Here is a 20313-nt window from a genome sequence, read left to right as displayed (position 1 = left end):
CTAATTCCCAATCTAAGAAGATGACTTGTACCTGACTTGAACAGGGAGTGCCATCCCTATAAATGCCCACATAAAGAGTTTAATTTAAAGGGTTCAAATTGCATTTCAACTTTGCATTTAGGTTTTCCAGCCTCTCAAGATAAAATGAAACCTTGGTTAATAACCACAAAGGTGTTTTTCTCTATTTCTCTTCAAAGCATACTAGAATTTTGAACGTTAGGAACTGCTTACCATGTGCAAAGCAGGTCTAAGTACTGTACCAGTAACAGAACTCAGAAAACATGGATTTGGGACTTGGCTCAGTTTCTAAGCAACTGTAGTGCTAAGTTACTTCAGTCGTGTCCAACTCTGTACAACCCAATGGACTATAGCCCGCCAGGCTCCTCTGTCCATGGGGATTCTCCAGGCAAGAATACTGAAGTAAGTTGTCCTGCCCCCTTCCAGGGGACCTCCCCGACCCAGGGATCAAACCCATGTCTCTTCCATTGGCAGGTGGGTTCTTTACCACTAGTGCCACCTGGGAAGCTCCAAGTCACTGTAGGAATTTGAGCAAACCAATGACCCTCTTTAGACCTCAGTTTCGTAATTCATGAACAGAGAAAAAGACTATGTATCCCCATAGTTTGTTTATGTACATTAACAAGAATAAACATATGTGAGACATACAGAGATATATAGAAAAATATAGACACAAACACACACATATATGGGGTCTTCATAAGAAAAACCATAACTATGTAAGAGATTTACTTATGTTTAGTAGGTGCTTGCTGATACCTGCTGAAAAAATGGCAGAATAAAGCAAGGCTGCAACAAGACTCACATATGGTGTAAACAGACAGTCCTTCACACCTTGGAATTATCAGTTAGCGCACTGACCAGATCCTAGAAAGCGACCTCTTTCCCTATGTCTCAACAACTGACACCCTAGCCTGCATGCTTCCTCCCAGCAGGCCTTATATTCTCCCAATCCACTCGACGGACATGGCCTGATCTCCAGGACCAGAGCCTGCCCCTAGCCCCTTCCTCAGACCCCCGGGCCCAGATTTTACCTCCAAACATAGCATGAGGCTATTTCTTAAGCCAACTGAAAAACCCAGATCCCTAGGTTGCCACTATGGTCTCTACTGCCTTTGGTACCAGACAGAAACAAATCACACCCTTTCCCTGATTTTCCCGAAGCATAAACACGAGGACCATCTGTGGACCAGGAACGAGGGTGTGTGCTCAGGGCCCCCTCCCCACACCTCAGGCCTGGACTCCGCCTGTGACCTTTACCTGCAAAGTTAAGGCTCACAGGTGGGCTCCCACCTCAAGCGACTTGGAGAAGCATCACATACCTGAAAGTTTCTTTGAAAAAAATATGAAGCATTCCACAAGTTCTTTGGCTCTGGCCATGCTTAGCTTATTTCAGTGTGTTTGCAGACTATGAGCCTCTAGAGGCCTGAGATTAGTCCCTGGGTAAATTTCTTTTGGTACAGTGACCACACACACAGAGAGAAAAATATGAAGCTCTTTGTGACTCCAGTGCTATTAGCAAATGCAGTGTGATCTCCGGACAGCGGCTGGGGCTGGGACAGAAGTCAGGAAGCCTGGTTCCAGTAAATTAAGCGCATCACTTAACCTCTCTGGGCATTTTTCCTCATATGCACAATGGAGCTGACAAGCCATCCACATTCCTATTCACCAGGATACACCAGGAGGCCAAAGAATTTGAAAAGGAAAACTGCACAATTAGAAATGCCATAGTATACAGCAGGCATGTAGAGCTGAGAAAGAAGAGATGAGAGAGAAAGGGGAAAACAAACCCCAGAAAGAGAAAGCATCTAGGGCGAAATGTGAGGCTCTTGAGATGGATGGCAAGGATGGAGTCCCATGGAAGAGCCCAGTAAAGAAAAGTTTCCCCCAAGCCTAAGATGAGAAGGTTAACCACAGAGACATCTGAAATGCACCTCTGGGTGGAAGGAAATGAAGTCTGTGCATCGTTTGAGGTGGTACAGGATACACCAGAAGCCGAGGCTCGCTGCTGCTCACTCTTAAGCTCAACACAGAGCGAAAAGGTAGATGAGAAATTAAGAGGCCTCCTACCTTTTATAATTGTGGAGTGTCACCAGAGAGGTCCTGGCCAGGCCACATCCTGACAGAGGAGGTCCCATCCAGGGTGCTCATTTTAAGGAGAACATTCAAAACTGATCAGCCCAAAGGCTGGTCACGCACTAACAGGGATAGGGTGTGCTGAGAACAGGTCACAAAAAGAAGGGCTACGAAATCTGAAAGCGTCTCCCTAAATAAGACCTGGGGAAGACACAAAAAGCAAAGAGCTCTTAGACTCAGGGAAAAAAAAAAACTTTAAACATCTTCTAGTCCAATCTTCAGAAAAGAGAAATCTCTAGTACCACATCTCTGCTGAGGAATTATGCAGCTGCTGTGGAAACTTGCAGTAATGGAGACCTTATTACTTTAGGAGTTCATCATATTATCATTTGGACAGAATTAAACTCTTCTCTCTCCTATTAACTCTAAATTAACCTCCTCCTGGCTTCCATCAATGCTCTGAGAGGGACACAGACTAAGTTTAAATACTTCTTCACCTACTCTTTCTTCAAACAACTGAAGACAGCTAGTCTTGATGACCCATACTAGGTTGTCCCATTGCCTCTCCAGCCAGGGTCACATTTTTAGCACACCCCTGAAAGCATGTCATTCAGCCCGTCAGTACTTCTTTCCTGGTTATCTCCAGCCAGCTGTGATCTCAGACTGCCGTCGGACACTGACGGCTGCCCGTTTTGCTTAGGGCATCTCATCCCAGCCAGGAACACTAGCTCTGTGTTGACTTTACAACTAGGTCTTTTCCTTCTGCCACTGTTTGGGCAAACACTGGGCCACCTCGTGGTCTTAGCTCCCTACCCAGTACCTGGGGCTTGTCATGAACATGTTCCATGATAAGGCCAAAAAAATGTGAGTCCCAAATTCATGCCACTTAATGGAAAGCAACTGGTCATTTGATTTTAGGCCTTCTGATAAAGACTGACTCTAGAATGTTCATTCGGCATTAAGTATCTTTTCTAACAACTCATTTGACAGATGAGGAAATATAGGCCCAACAAGGCAAAGTGATACACTCATAGTCAAAAAGATGAACATGAACTCTCATCTTTGGTTTTCCAGGCCTACGTTCTTTCTACCGCAATTGAGAGGAAGTGAGGCCACAGTGCAGCTCAGAGCACATTTTGGAGCACATTTTCCATAATGTGTATCTGCATTCATTCTTTCTTTGATTCAACAGACATTTGCTGAGCACCTATGATGTACTCTGTAAATATCCCAGTAAGATCTGAAGTAAGCTTCCACAGGGCTTTACATCTCAGTGTGTGTATGTACACAATGTGTGTATGTGAATGAGTTAATTCTTTCATGCATGCACATATTCACTCGACAATATGATAACTAAGCACCCTTAACACTATGCTGTGCACTGGTGCAGGGGAAACAGTCACAGTACATTACCCAAGGGCAGTCTCCGTCCAGCAGGGACAATTCTCAAACGTCTTGTCAACGTGATAAAGCCCAGTACAGGGTGTTGCGGTATTTAATTAAGCCAGACGCTTCATTAAGACTGGTGCCAGAGATGGTGGCAGTGTCCATAACTGTGGTAGGAGGAATAAAGCTGCTGGTACTGGTAGTTTGAAAAGGCCTTAGAGAGTGGGGCTTCTGAACTGGGTCTTGAAAGAGGCTATGAATTGATCAGGCAGAACAAAACAGAGAGAGGTGAGGGTGTGTGCAAAGACGGAGAGGCAGGAGAGAACCTCATCCCATAGGTAGGTGGGCATGGCTGGTGTCAGGAGTTAATGTGGGAGATAGCGCAAACAGGCAGGTAGGTGAGTAAGGTACAAAAGCCCCACTGTATCCTACTAAGGAGCTTGATTCTATCCTAAAGGCAACAGGATTCAGTGAAAGAATTTAGAGAGAATAAACAGGATCAGGTAAGAATTTTAGAAAGAAAGTTCTGACAGTGGAGGATGAACTGGAAGGTGTTGGGGCCAGAGACAGGGAAACCAGACAGGAAGCTATTGGCAGGAATCCAGGTCAAACCTGAGGGTTCTTGCCTACACATACATAATTTTAAAGGCTGAAACATTAGAAGAGAGAAGAGACTGTTTTCATGTACATCTTTCCTGGCCACCAAAGCTTTGCAGAACCACAGCACCTTCATCATTCTCCATAATGACGTGTTGGCCCCAGAACAGTGATGTCAGCAACAGCATCACCACCAATCCCAGTGTGCAGGAGCCTCCAAGAGAAGTTATGGCTGCATGCATGAGCCACATCTACCAAGAGTGGGTGGGGACAGACCAGCCCTAAACAAAGTCAGGGTCCTAGAAGGAGGAGTAGGTCAGGTTAGAGGAATGCAACAAAGCAGAAACAAGACAAACAAAAGTTCCAAGAGGGAAGGGGTTAAAGGAACCAGTTCTCCATGGGAACCGGGAATGAAGAACACAGAGGAGGAAACCAATACAAAAGCCAGCAGCACCTGTCTCATCCGGTCTCCGTAGGCAGGATGCAGTTCGGGGAGCCCACTTAGCACCCTGTGGGAATCTGGGAAAGGTGTCCCCTCTTTTTAGACCAATAAGAAGGCCACAAGCAGCAGCGCCTGCAGCCCTGTTCCCACCCTCAGCTGGTGAGAGCCTGCATGTGCACAGATGGGCATGGTGAACAGATAAGCAGGAACATCTGGGTGGAGAAGGGATCGTGTGGGGACGAGGCAGATCTCGACAAGCCGGGAGCTGTTTGAGTAGCTAAACTCCATCACGTGCAGTATAGAGCCATCCTCACTGGGAGTTTAGACTCAAAGATGAACGAGAAGAGGAAGGTAAAAAACCTAAATAATTTCCTTCCTTATGAGGGAAAAAAATGCTCATCTAGGCAAGTCTGAGCCTTCTTGGAGTTGGAAGATTCTGAGATGATCACCAAGTTCCTGTGCTAAGTCACTTCAGTTGTATCTGACTTTGTGCGACCCCATGGACTACGTGTAGCCTACCAGGCCCCCCTGTCCATGGAATTCTCCAGGCAAAGATACTGGAGTGGGTTGCCATTTCCTTCTCCAGAGGATCTTTCCGACCCGGGGATAGAACTTGCGTCTCTTATAGCTCCTGCACTGGCAGGCTGGTTCTTTACCACTAGCGCCACCTGGGAAGTCCCAGGAACACAGTTCCTAGAAAAGTCCAATTGCTATTCCCCATGGCCCCGGAAAATTTTTCTGGAAATCGGAACACCGGACCATTCCTGTGCTGCTTAGAAAGACCCCAACTAGTCACCTTCCAGTGAAGCCACGACGAGCAGCAGCACCGGGGATTTTCTCAAAATTGATGGGGTTCTGCTTTAAGCCACAGACTAGCAACACGCCTGGAGCTGCACTAGTAGGGGTTCCAGTTGTGAAGATTTGTGATTAAAGCATTTCTCTATGTTTGCATTAATGCTAAACTGAGGCCAACAAAAACAACGTTTGTCACATCAATTACCATCTTCCACAGCCTCCAAGTTGGCCCTGAATATGAGTTACCATGAGCTAGTGGGAAAAAGCCTTCAGAGGGGTAAACAGAGGCCAATATGTCAGCCCCAACGCTGAATTTCTGGGCCACGGCTGTTTTAAATTAGATTCTCAGTGCCGCTTTCACCAGAGTTTTGGCTTAGCTCTGCAATGGAAAAGTTATTTTTGTGCTCTGAGCCACAGATATTTATATGGAAGCATATTCATAATTCCAATTATGTTGTTTTCATGATGCTCTTTTCTTCTACTTAAAAACAATCATAGCTATCATGATTATTATTTCTGATAAGACACATAAAAAAGCTCTGGGCCAAATACAGATTCCACAGAACCCAGATAAATGATTGTTGCAAACAGGCAACAATCATTTATAAGGTTTTATATCTTATAAAATCCTTAAGAAATAATTTTGGTTCATCTATACACTATGATTGGAGAAGGCAACGGCACCCCACTCCAGTACTCTTGCCTGGAAAATCCCATGGACGGAGGAGCCTGGTAGGCTGCAGTCCATGGGGTCGCTAAGAGTTAAGAGACGACTGAGCGACTTCACTTTCACTTTTTACTTTCAAGCACTGGAGAAGGAAATGGCAACCCACTCCAGTGCTCTTGCCTGGAGAATCCCAGGGACAGGGAAGCCTGATGGGCGGCCGTCTATGGGGTCGCACAGAGTCAGACACGACTGAAGCGACTTAGCAGCAGCAGCAGCATACACTATGATGGCCTTCTTTGTCAGTTCCCTATGCCTACCTACTCCTCACTCACTCAGGGCCTTCATGATCTCTCTTGGGAAAACCTAGTCCCAGAAGGAGTTCTGATATTTGTTCCTTAGGTATGCTCTCTGTAGTCTTTGCATTTAAAATGTTATATTCAAAAATGAAATGAAAGGTTTTTAACTCTTTAAAGAACAGGAACACCAACAAGTAAAGGAAAGAGATATTTCTGGTTAAGAGGGGCATAGGTCTTAGGTAGTAACATAGCTATTCTATAAAACGTTCATCTAGGAGTTCCCTGGAGGTCCAGTGGCTTAGACTCTGTGTTCTCGAGGCAGGGTTTGATGCCTGGTTAGGGAACCAGATCCCACGTGCAGCACAACTAAAGATCCTTCATGCCACAATAAGATCCAACGCAGGGAAATAAACGAATAAATAATTCTTTAAAAAACCCAATCCCGTTCCCTGCTACCCTACATAAATGTATATATGTTCTTAAGTTGGTCTATAGGTTGGGCTATGAAGACGTGATACAGATGCAGAATAAAAATGGTGGAAATTCATCCAAGAGAAATCTAAACTGATTACCAAGAAAACACAATATATTAAGAGATGTACCCATGGCCTCTCCCTGGAGGTCTCTCTGATCAGAACTACTGAAGCACAATCCTGGTTCAGTAGAACCAGTTCAGAAGGGAGATCATGGGAGGAGACTAACATGTGTGAGCATTAACATATCCCAAGCACTTGGCCCATATTATTTCTTGTTTATCTCACTTAATCTTCAGAACCACATTTTCAGGTAGGGTTTATTATCACTGTTTTATGGGAAAGGAAACTTAGTCTCAGAGAAGTTAATTTGCCCAAAGCAAGTTACTTTAGATAAGTTACTTAACATCTATGGTCTGAATGTTTGGGTGTCTGAATGTTTGTAATACCAGAGCACCTGATCTGCCTCTTGAGAAATCTGTATGCAGGTCAGGAAGCAACAGTTAGAACTGGACATGGAACAACAGACTGGTTCCAAATAGGAAAAGGAGTACGTCAAGACTGTATATTGTCACCCTGCTTATTTAACTTCTATGCAGAGTAGATCATGAAAAACGCTGGGCTGGAAGAAACAAAAGCTGGAATCAAGATTGCCGGGAGAAATATCAATAACCTCCGATATGCAGATGACACCACCCTTATGGCACAAAGTGAAGAGGAACTCAAAAGTTTCTTGATGAAAGCGAAAGTGGAGTGAAAAAGTTGGCTTAAAGCTCAACATTCAGAAAACGAAGATCATGGCATCTGGTCCCATCACTTCATGGCAAATAGATGGGGAAACAGTGGAAACAGTGTCAGACTTTATGTTTTTGGGCTCCAAAATCAGTGCAGATGGTGACTGCAGCCATGAAATTAAAAGACGCTTACTCCTTGGAAGGAAAGTTATGACCAACCTAGATAGCATATTCAAAAGCAGAGACATTACTTTGTCAACAAAGGCCCTTCTAGTCAAGGCTATGGTTTTCCCAGTGGTCGTGTATGGATATGACAGTTGGACTGTGAAGAAAGCTGAGCGCCAAAGAATTGATGCTTTTGAACTGTGGTGTTGGAGAAGACTCTTGAGAGTCCCTTGGACTGCAAGGAGATCCAACCAGTCCATTCTGAAGGAGATCAGCCCTGGGATTTCCTTGGAGGGAATGATGCTGAAGCTGAAACTCCAGTACTTTAGCCACCTCATGCAAAGAGTTGACTCATTGGAAAAGACTCTGATGCTGGGAGGGATTGGGGCAGGAGGAAAAGGGGATGACAGAGGATGAGATGGCTGGATGGCATCACTGACTCGATGGATGTGAGTCTGAGTGAACTCCAGGAGTTGGTTTTGGACAGGGAGGCCTGGCGTGCTGCGATTCATGGGGTCGCAAAGAGTCAGACACGACTGAGTGACTGAAATGAACTGAACTGAACATTCATGTCAAAACCCTAACCTCCAAGATGATGGTATTAGGAGGTGGGGCCTTTGGGAGGTGTTTAGGTCACCAAAGTGGAGTCCTCATGATGAGGATTCTTATAAAAGAAGTCCTAGAGAGCAAGCTCACCCTTTCTACCATGTGATCACATAGGCAGAGGTTGGCTGTCTGCAAATTAACAATATTGAGAGTTTCAGGTGTACAGCAGAGCTACTCAGCCATACATACATATCTATCCGTTTTCCCCCACCTCCCCTCCCATCTTTGTTGGTTATTCATTTTAAATATAGCAGTATTTAATCTATTTTTTTAATGTAGTAATATTTGTTGTTACAGTTTTGTTCAGTGCTTTGAAGTGTTTGGATTGAAGGGGTAATTCAGGGAATTCTGCTCAATGTTATGTGGCAGCCTGGATGGAAGGGGATGTGGGAGAAAATATATATGTATGGATGAGTAGCTCTGCTATGCACCTGAAACTATCACAACATTGTTAATTTACTATACTCCAATATAAAATAAAAAGTTTAAAAAAAGAGATAAAACAGAAATCTCCAGATAACAGAAATAAAGAGGGAAGTCAAAGTGGATCAAATAGTAGGAGCTGAAGCCAAGGGGCTTATGGAACAATCCAGACCAGTTAGAAGCCTGAATGGCTAGGGGCTGAGAGTTTAATGACATGCATGCAGTGAAGGGAGTCTTGTAATGGCCACCTGATGCCAGGAGCTGTCACTGACGCACTTACATAAAGCTGAAAGTCAAAAACGCCTGCTTCATAAGTGAAACAGTTCTAGAAGACCATTACTTGTCAATCTGAGGAAACCACAAGAAAGCTTGTCATGTGCTTGAGCAAAGAGTAGAAAATGAATGACCTTAAAAAAATCTGAAATCCACACTTGCACCACAATACAAGGACAAGTTTAAATGCATACTTTTAGGCTGTACAGGGCCTATATGCTAACATTAACAAAAAGGTAAATTTGGGAATGGGCAAACCCCAGATTAGACCAGCAGAAGCAAATGTCAAACTGCTTTATAAGGATATGCTAGCAATCCTGAGGTAGGTAGGATTTCTATGAAAAACAACCCTTGATGAAGATATAACACACAAGAGAAAATAAATCATTTTAAAAAATTCAAAAGCAGAAATAACAAATAATCTAAAAATTTGCTTAAAATATTGAAAAATAGAAAAAGGGCTAAAAATTAAAAAATTAAAAGGCAAAGAGATAATATTTTTAAAAACCAGTAGATATTAAGTTCCAAATAGAAATTCCAGAAATAAAGACATATAGACATTAAATTTCAAGAAAGAAACAATGGGTGGATTGAACAATAGACCAAACACAGTTAAAAAAATTAATAAACTAGAAAATGGAACTGAAAAAAATCACTCAGAATATAGTTAAGATAAAGAGATACAGTTAATTCTTGGGCAATATGGGTTTGAACTGTGAAGGTCCACTTATATGCAGATTTGTTTTCAATAGTAAACACTACATTGTCCTGAGTTGGTTGAATCCAGGGGATGTGAAATCATGGATTTAGAGGAACTGCAGATATAAAAGAACTGCATCTACGAAGGGCCAACTATAAATTATACACAGATTTTCAATTGCACAGAGGGTCATACTTCTAATGCAAATTGTTCAAGGGTCAACTATACTTAAGAAAGGAAAACTTCAGATGAGGAAAACATAGAAGGTAAAATCAGAAGGTTCAACACTCACCTAACGGGTATTTCAGGGAAGACTGGAGTGTATAAGGGACTCAAAATCAGAGTAGGGGCTTTTGTCTCGTATGTTCATTTCTATGTCTCTAGAACTTGGAAGCATTCCTGATACATGATAAGTGCTCACTGATTATTTTAAAATAAATTTGTAGAGGAAATAACTGAGAAACCTTTAGATATAAAAATAGAGGTGTGACTTCAGATTAATGAGCATACAGAATTCCAGGTAGAAAACCCAGAAACAGATTATATCTGGATACATAATGAAAGGGCACAACATGAAAAACAAAAAAGATAAGACTGAAAGGCTCCAAGGGATAAAACAGATTACCTGCAAAAGGATGGCCAAAAAGCGATTTTTCATAAGGAACAATTGAGACAAGAAGACAGTGGAGTCATGTTACAAAATGCTGAGGGGCAAATATCTACTAAGAATTCTATACCTTGAAAAATTATCTTTCAAGAGGGACATGAATAAAGACATTTTCAAAACAATACCAAAGCTACCCACAAGACTGGAATATTACAACTCTAGACCTTCAGTGAAAAAATTATCAGTATGAAGAAAATGAACACAGGAGTAATGAACGGTATGCAAGAGGCAATGCTGAGATAAGAAACCGGTAAAGTCAGGGGGGAGGGGGAGGGAGATTGAAGGGGGAGGGTATACGTGTATAATTATGGTTAGTTCTCCTTGTTGTATGGTAGAAGCCAACACAACATCGTAAAGCATCATCCTCCAATTTAAAACAATAAAATAAAATCATACCAGCAAAAAAAAGAAATTGGTAAAGTTAAATAAATTTTCACTATAAAAAAAGGAAAAAAAAGTAGAAATAACAATGATGACCAATTTCAGGAATGGGGAGAGGACCATAAATGATGTAGGACTAAACCAGTAGACCACAATAACTGGAAGATGGGAAGAGAGGCCGGTCAGATAGTCTGCCTGCAGTGCGGGAGACCCGGGGTCGATCCCTGGGTCGGGAAGATCCTCTAGAGAAGGAAATGGCAACCCATTCCAGTACTCTTGCCTGGGAAATCCCACAGACACAGGAGCCTGGTGGCCTACAGTCCACGGGGTCACAGAGTTGGACACGACTGGGCAACTTCACTTCATTTAAGCCCACTGTACTGATGAGAGGAAATACAGAAATCAACTTTAGACTTTCTTAAATGGACACAGTGTTAAAAATGTAAGAATAACCGCTAAAAACACAAGTAGAATTTTGTTTTTCAAAATAGTTGACAGAAGTAGAAACATACAAAACTTGACCAATCCAAAGAAAACTGTGAAAAGAAGTGTAAAAGAAGCAACCAAAAAATGCTAAATGGGAAAAACAAAAACTTAAGATGGCAGAAAGAGGTCAAGTGTATGTTGATTCCAAAGAATGTAAAAGTTTACATTCAATTATTAAAAAGATTTCCAGGCTATCATAAAAAAAAAAATGAAGCAACACATAAAAACTATTTCTAAGATTAACAGTTAAGGCAAAATTATAGACAGAAGTTAATATAAAAGGACATACAAGACATAAAAAAAATAATAACCAAGAGAAGTAGGTACAGCAACATTAATATCAGACAAAATAGAATTTCTGCCAAAAGCATCAATAAACATAACAAAGAACTGTACATAACCTAATAAATTCACCCTGGAAAAATAACAATCATCAATCTGTATAAACATTAATGGATTACAAGGAGAAACTGACAAATCCACCCAGCAGAAGATTTTAACATTCCTTTCTCTGAGACTGAAGAGAACTCAGAAAACAGGCAAAAGAAAATCAGGAAGAACATGAGAAGTTTGAAAAATACACTTAATAAAGACACTTGATGCAGAATGCTGCATCCACCAAGCAGGGAATATATTTTTCTTTTAAACCATACATGATATATTTGGAAAAACTGTTCATGTAACTGGACACAAAGGATGGCTACTATACAAACCATGCTGTCTTTTCATGATGCAACTAGATTAGAAGTCAACAATAATTTAAACAAAGTTTAAAAAAAAGGTTTTTTTAAGTTGAAAATGGAAAATTAAATCCATACGTTCAAAAGAAAATTTAAAATGTACAAAACATTTAGAGCCAAGTGGTATTGAATGTACACATACTAAAACCTGTATGACGTGGCTAAAGCAATATGTAGAGCTAACTTTATAGCTCTAAAATACATTTTTTTTTTTTTGCCATGCCAGTGGCTTGCGGGATCTCAGTTCTCTGCCCAGGGATTGAATTTGGCAGTCCAAGTTCAAGTCCTAACCACTTGAAAGCACCACTAGCCTACCAGCGAATTCCATAAAATGCATGTATTGAAAAACAAAAAACAAAAGGGCTAGGAGTCAACCGAAGTAGCTAGAAATGGAAAGAAGAAAGAATACAAATAAGAGGAAATAAAAAGACATGAAAAATGAAAAGTATAGATAAGGAAGAAGCTGGTTATATCAAAAGATTAATTAAACTTATATATTAACTTTTGAGATGGCACAAATAAACAGTATTAAGAACTAAGAAGGGAATATATCTTAAAACAGTCAACATTTAAAAAAAAAATAAAAATAAAAAACAATAAAAGAAAATTATGAACAAATTTATGCTAGTAAATTTGAGAACACATGAAATGGATCATCTAAACAAATTATCAAAACTGAATCAAAAAATAGATCAAACTTATCAAAATCATTTATGAATCTGAATTGTCAAAAACTTGACACACATACCCTGGCTAAGCAGTTATTTTACAATGAATTTTACCAAACTTTTAAGAAACAGGGTATTTACTTCTCACAAACTGTTTAAGAAAAATATATATGAAAAAGTTTCCCAACTTATTTCATGGAGCTAATATAAACTTGATATCAAACAATGTAAAAACAATGTTTTTTAAAAAAGAAAATTATAGACAATTGTTTCACTAAATAAACAGTTGCAAAAATCTAAATAAGATACTAGCAAATGATATTCCATAGAATAAAAGAATATATCTGTATATGTATGTGTGTGTGTGTGTGTGTGTATATATATATATATATATATCTCAAAGTCATGGCATCATCGACTCAAAGGACATGAGTTTGAGCAGACTCCAGGAGCTAGAAAAGGACAGAGAAACCTAGTGTGCTGCAGTTCATGGGGGTCACAAAGAGTCAGATATAACCGAGCAAATGAACAAAAAATCTCAAAGTAATTAAATATATTCATACTATCACATTATAATATGAAGAAAGAAAATTATATTACCTCATGTAATTTACACAAAACATTAAGGCATTACATAAAATCAACACTCAGTCATGATAAAGTGCGTAAGTTGTTAAAAAGTATTAATAGTGAAAAAGTCCTTACTTCAATAAAAAATATCTACTGAAACCTTGAGCAAACTTCACGATTAATGGAGAAACATTAAGAGCACTCATTAAGGACAGTAAGAAGACAAGGGTGCTCACCATCACTGTTACTATTAAATACTATCCTGGAGGGTCTACCCAATCCAGCAAGACAATAAAAAGATATGGTCATAAGGAGTCAAAAGAAAAAAAACATTATTATTATGTGATTGTCTACCTAGAAAATTCAAGAATACCTGCATAAGAAACAATTAGAGACTTCAACTGGGATGATCAGTACAAGATCAAAATTCAAAAATCAGGAATGTTTCTATGGGCCAGCAAATAACCAATTTTCAAGTATAATTCAAAAAAGATATCATTTATAATATACACAAAACCTATCAGAAATAGGAAATAGATAAAACAAAATCTGCGTAAAAACATTTACACATTTACAGGGGAAGTCACCTGAATAAAAGGAGAAGATGAATAGTGTAAAGGTATCAGTTCTCTTGAATAAAAATTAAATGAAATCAATAAAAATCCCAACACAACTTTCTGTGTTCAATGAGACAAACTAATATTTATATGAACTAGTAAAGTCCAAGAAAGCCAAGAAACACTGAAAAAATACAAAAGTAACTGTAACAGCTAACAATTATTGTGTGCTTCCTTACATGGCAGGCACGATTCTAACATTCTGCATACATTATCCTTAAAAAATGGATACTATTATCTATTTTATAGACAAGGGAGACTGAGAGAAATTAGGAAACATGCCCAAGGTTACTTGGTATTCTTAGGAGTAGCAATAGACAAAAGAAGATAATGATGTCATATATTCTGAATTCTGAAAGAAAATAATTGTGAGTCCAGAATTCCACGCTCAGTCATTTGTAAGAGCAAAATAAAGATACTTTCAGGAATACAAATATTTTTAAGTTTATTAAAGACTTTCCATGAAAGAACATCTTAATTTCCATTGACATGAACTCAGAAGGAAGGAGTGGGTTACCAGAAGTAGCAGCCTCCAAAATGCATTGGATAAACAAAACAAAACAATATAAAGTAGATGAGAAAAGTGGAACTAAGTATCCATAGGTAACAGAAGGTATACAATAATGTTATTAGTTATTCAAAGTGCAGGCCATGAAGTCTGATGCCTATGCTACAAGGAAGGCCACTAAGTGGGCTCTGTGCTTCTTTGTGGACAAATCAATGAAAGGATTCACAGCATCCACAAGACAAAACAGACAAGTTGTTCACAAGAACTATTCCTAGCACTGAGACCACAAAGACATTTCTCCAATGCTCAAATGGATACAAGATCTGGGACTTGTCCATCTTGGTCCAAGTATGATAATTTGGGAAAGAGGTCCTTGACTCTTACAATATTATTTCAACAAGAAAGTGATATAGAAGCATCAGCCTGTCAGAAATCTCTTCCTGGAAGAATAAAGGAGAGAACGCCTCCTACATAGGGTGTGCTCTTTGAAAGACTAGGTGTTTTAGAAAAGCCCATCTTCAGGTACATTCCAGGAAGAGGATAGGAAGGTGACCTCTGGGAGCCTGGCTGCCTGTGAGGGACCATGATGATCCAGGATGTGGGCTTCTTTCCCAGAGCTATCCCCAGAATATTTCCATCTCCACTAAACCGGTTCATCTGCCAGTGCACGGGAGCATTCCCAGGCTTCCAAAAAATAGTTCTTTATTGTGTTTTCACAGTAATAAACATCAAGAAGCAATCCCAACATTCCATGTAACACATAGATAAATGGAAATCTGACATCTTTCTCCGGGCCTTCCTACCCATCTCGCTCCCCTGACAATGCCAAGAAAAATGAATGCCAATCATTAATTTGTCAATTTTTAAAAGTCCTGCCTTCTACCAGGCAGCATAGACATAATTTGCTGATTTTTAAAAATCCTGCCTTCTATCAGGACTGCTCTAGAATTCCATGGGGTTCCTGGATTCCCAGGCTGTCCAGGAAGCCTCAGAGGAATTCTGGATTATTTATCATAGATACAGCTGGCTTCCACCGGAAAATGAGCGACCCCGGGCTAAGTCAGGAGCAACTCCCAAGGACTTCCAAAGACAAGCAATAGTGGGAAGTGGATGAGATGGGAGACAGGGGCATTTTCCAATTAATCAAAATATCAGTTCTTACTAAATCACAAATTACTTTGCCTTCCTTTTCTATTTTTTTCTTATAATTAAGATAATAATAATACAACAGTGACAGAGATTAAGACTTTGGTCACTGACCTGACTTCAAGATTTGATTCCAGCACATAGTGGCTATGCAGCCTTGACTAGTTTCCTCTCAGATTCTAGTTTCTGAATCATATATCATGAGAATAACGGTACTTACCTCTAAAGCATTAATATGAAATACCATATGTATGCGCTTCATACTCAATAAACGTTAGCTATTACTATTGCAAAACAGTTGAGAAACACAGGCAAGCACAAAGAAAATCAAAAGTACCTGTAATCCCACCATCCATTTCCATGCATATCATTCCAGTATTTGGGGGCTGTATTTTCAGAGTGAGATACAAAGCTTTCATAACTTGAAATAAAAATTCTTTCAAAATTTAACAAAATACCCTGAGCATGTTAATATAATTTGGTATCCCTGTGCACATGATTTTAAAAGGTCACATCGTATTCCTTTAGGTTATTTTTCTTAAAGTAAAAAAGAAGTAAAAATAACCCCTTCCCTTCTTCCTCCTCTGCAGTTTCCACACTCCATCTATCTCCAACTCATCTGGCCAGTCAGATGACAAGTGGCTGCTTTCTGTAGGCTAACTGGGGATGTAGCCTTCATCTTGCCATCCAGACCACCTGCTCCTTCAGTCTGGGACTCGTTGCCAGCCTTCATTATATCCTCAATCATTCAGAGCAGCCTATCTGGGGCTGCACAACAAACACTCATCAACAGTGGCAAACCACTCAGTTCAACAAGATTTCGTGAGTTGTACAAAAGTTGAAGAAGGCAGAAAGGTGATTTCTCTCCAAACAGTATTAGGTTGATTTCTGGGGCATTAAATACACTATTAAAAATTCTCAGGAAGAGGAAGAGACTGAAGATTATTATCTAAGTGCATTGTTTTTAAGTACCAGGGTCAAACAAGTTCAAAACTTTCAAGGGTTTTCTTTTTGAATGGAAGTCACAATGCTTCCTTACCAATGACATTTTGAAACCACAGTAAAACGTTACTAATTCATAGTAATGGGGAACTACCACACTCAATCAGCACAGAAAAATGAATTACACCCGTTTCAAAACCATTTTGTTCCTAACGAAATTCATTTTTTAAATCTTTCTGAATAGCTCAATACCTAACCTGTTTTGATGGGTTGTTCTGAATCTGATCTAATATATTTGTTACAATCACATTTATTATCTGTATAGAAACAGGAATGGCTGAAGTTCTTGAGAAGTGCCTTCTCTCTAAAAACAATAAAAGTTCAACACTTCCTACAGTCCTATTTGTAGAGTTCACTCCTTAGCAAAGCTTTTTCTCCCTTGGTCTTGTGGTAGCAAACTCCGGCTCAGGCTGATTCCCTCAGCCCCGGGGCTCCAGTTCCAAGTGGGCAGAAGTTAGTAATATCAACCCAGATCAATCCCTTAAAATCTGCAAACCTCCAAATTCCAGGCTTGACCAGACCCATCTTAGAATTAACAAGTTCCCTTTAAAGCACCCAGAGAACTGAGCCTGTCATGGAAACACTGATTCAACTCTAATGAGAACAGACATAAAAACCACACAAATGAACTAAACATTCCTCTACCCGATCAGAGTCAAGTTGAAGCCAACAGCCTGAGGATTAAAAGAAGCGAGGTTGTTTTTCCTCTTTGAGGTCCTGCTCATTTTCACCTCTTCCATTGCCCTGTTTCCACAACTCCTGTTTATGAGAAGTTGGGAGAGGGAGGCAGAGGAGGGAAGAAAAATGCAGGGTGAGTAGCCAGGCTGGGGAATGCCAACAAACAGTGTGGTTTTTGTCAGGCAAATTAAAACTTCTAGCCTGGGGGAGGCTGTGAGAGTCTGTTTGGGGTTGTCCGAAAATAAGCGCCAGTGAACTCTCATCTCCCACTAAACATTGTAAGTACAGAATAAAGTCTTTACTTTCCAAAGACTAGGTTCTGCACAATATTTTTAGCAAGCACTCTTTTTCTCTATTTTCTTGTTTTATTATTATTTCCCCCGTTTCTTTCAGAAGTAGAAAGGTTAATTAAATGAAGTTATTATTGGGAGGAAGGAACAGAGAGGTTTAAAAAAAACAAAGGTGCCCAACAGAAACAGTAAAATTCCAAGAAGGAATATATTTTAATTTCCCTTTGGACATGCAACGCACAGTGTGCGGGGCCAGGGAACCCAAAATCAAACTCCAGTTAGTTATTCCTGCAGGAACTCTTTGAGCAAGAGTGAAGACCCCTGTGGCTGTGACTCCCTGGCCTGGGTAATCGCCTTCTGGGACTGGAGGGGCCACTAGGCTGGCGCTACCAGCCTGTGGGCCAGGAGCTTCCCAGGGAAAGGTTAAGGGGCGGGAGACGGCGGGGGAGAAAGTAGCTGCACCAGTAACAGGAGCCAGGAAAAAGAAAAGTGAGAGTCCTGGGGTTGGGGGGACGCTGAGCCCCCGGAGGGATGGAGGACGGGGGCTGGTGACCGTGCGCTTGAGAGGCTGCGACCGCACGGGTTTGTTTGGATGAACACCCGTCCCTCCCTCCTCCCCCCACCCCCCACCCCCCCCCAGAAAGGAGTCGAGATTCTTTTCTTCGCTGCTGGAGTTTTCCTTCTCTTGAGAGCCGGACCTAGGTGTCGGCAGCCGCCTCCGAGCTGAGGTGCGGAGGGGAAGCCGGGTGGGGCCCAGTCAGTGCGGGCCCTGCGCTCTGGGGACAGCGAGAGCCGCGGCGGGGAGGAGAGGCGCCCAGGCGGGCGCCGGACCAGCGCGGGAGATGCCCGCGTCCCGCGGCGCCGGCCGCGCCCCCACTGCCCCCTCCCCGGCCTCAAACTTTCCGGGTAAACCGGGGCCAACCCGCCCGGGAGAGGGGCTCCCCGTGCCTCCCTGTCGGTCCCCACGGGGAGGTCACTCACCCGCAGCGCGGCTGGGGTTCCGACTCTGGCAGCCGCCGTCCACCTCGGAGGGAGGAGGTGGAGGGGGAGACAGAGGAGAAGGGCGGAGGGGGCGGAGGGGGCGGGGACGGAGGGCCCCGAGCGGCCGCAGCGGAGGGGCGGGGGCGTGGCCACTCCGCCGACGCTCTCCCGCCCCGCCCCGCCCCGCCCTCTGCCCCGCCCCGCTTCCCTCCTCACTCCTTTCCCGCCCTGGATCCCCCCAAGTTTTTCTCTATTCTCTTCCCCCCACCCGCCCCCATATCTTTCTTCCAAGTTTCCAGCTCCCCACAAGTCGAGGAGAAGATGCTCCCTCCAGCAAACGTGGGGCGGGGTGCGAGGAGGTGTGTGAGTTACCTTTAGAAGTCCCTGGAAGCAGAAGCATGGAGCCTTTGGCTGTCTGAAACTATCCCTTGCCCTCTAGGATCTTGTCCTACATCTAGGATCTAGGATCTTGACCTTTGGGGTGGTGGGATGATTGGGGGTGGGGAGGGCGGCGGTGGGGTAGACAGGTGAGGTGACTTGGCGTCATGCTTTCCACGTTGCTTCATTGCGCGTTGGGGTTTTGTTTTCTCTTGTGATTAGAACTGAAGATTTTTTTGCCTTCTTAAAAATTTTAAGTATAACTGATTTACGATGTTATTTTAGTTTCAGGTATATGGCATAGTGATTCAGTATTTTTATAGATTATATCTCATTAAAAGTTATTAGAAAATAATTTCTGTAATTTGCTGTGGAATACAGTATAACTTTGTTGCTCATCTATTTTTTACATAGTAGTTTGCCTCTTAATCCCACACCTTTAATTTACCCCTCTTCCCCTCTCCTCTCTGGTAATCACTGATTTGTTTTCATGAGTCTGTTTCTGATTTGCTATCTATGTTCCTTTGCATTATTCTGTAGATTCAACATGTAAGTGATATCGTACAGTATTTGTCATTTTCTGACATTTCACTGCATAAAATATTCACTGGGTCCATCCATATTGCTGCAAATGGCAGGTTTCATTCTTATGTGTATATACATGTTGGTGTTGCTTTTCAGTCGCTAAGTTGTGTCCGACTCTGCAGCCCCATGAACTGCAGCATGCCAGGCTTCCCTGACCTTCACTATCTGCCGGAGTTTGCTCAAATTCATGACCAATAATTCAGTGATGCCATACAACCATCTCATCCCCTGTTGCCCCCTTCTCCTGACTTCAATCTTTCCCATCATCAGGGGCTTTTCCAGTGAGTCAGTTCTTTGCATCAGGTGGCCAAAGTATGGCCTTCCGATGAATATTCAGTGTTGATTTCCTTTAGGATTGACTGGTTTGTTCTCCCTGCAGTCCAAGGGATTGTCAAGAGTTTTCTCCAGCACTACAGTTCAAAAGCATCAGTTCTTCGGCATTCAGCCTTCTTTATGATCCAACTCTCACATCTGTACATGACTACTGGAAAAACCATAACTTTGACTATACGGACCTTTGTCGGCAAAGTAATGTCTCTGCTTTTCAGTACACTGTCTAGGTTTGTCATAGTTTTCTTTCAGGGAGCAAGCATCTTTTAATTTTGTGGATGTGGTCACTGTCCACAGTGATTTTGGAACCTAAGAAAATCAAATATGCCACTGTTTCCATTTTTTCCCCATCTATCTGGCATGAAGTGAGGGGATGATGCCATGATCTGTTTTTTGAATGTTAAGTTTGAAGCCAGCTTTTTCATTCTCCTTTCACCCTCATCAAGAGACTCTTTAGTTCCTCTTCACTTTCTGCCATTAAGAGTAGTATGTATCATCTGCATATCTGAGGTTGTTGATACTTCTCCCTGCAATCTTGATTTCAGCTTGAGATTCATCCAGCCCGGCATTTCACATGATGTACTCTGCATAGAAGTTAAATAAGCAGGGTGACAAGATACAACCTTGATGTACTC

General features: G+C 41.7%; 1 protein-coding gene across 1 annotated transcript in view; it reads right to left on the bottom strand.

The window, feature by feature from the left end:
- Positions 1 to 18450, bottom strand: part of STON1 (stonin 1) — a 59078-nt gene extending 40628 nt beyond the window's left edge. The window contains exon 1 of the mRNA XM_040224767.1: positions 18386 to 18450. The gene's annotated coding sequence lies outside the window, so the exon portion shown is untranslated. The remainder of the gene's footprint in view (positions 1 to 18385) is intronic.
- Positions 18451 to 20313: the final 1863 nt, after the last annotated feature.

The sequence above is a fragment of the Oryx dammah genome, unplaced genomic scaffold, assembly GCF_014754425.2.
Source record: "Oryx dammah isolate SB20612 unplaced genomic scaffold, SCBI_Odam_1.1 HiC_scaffold_25, whole genome shotgun sequence".
In the NCBI taxonomy this organism is placed as follows: domain Eukaryota; kingdom Metazoa; phylum Chordata; class Mammalia; order Artiodactyla; family Bovidae; genus Oryx; species Oryx dammah.
Note: the sequence above shows the minus strand (reverse complement) of the source record. Positions and strands in the feature narration are given on the sequence as shown.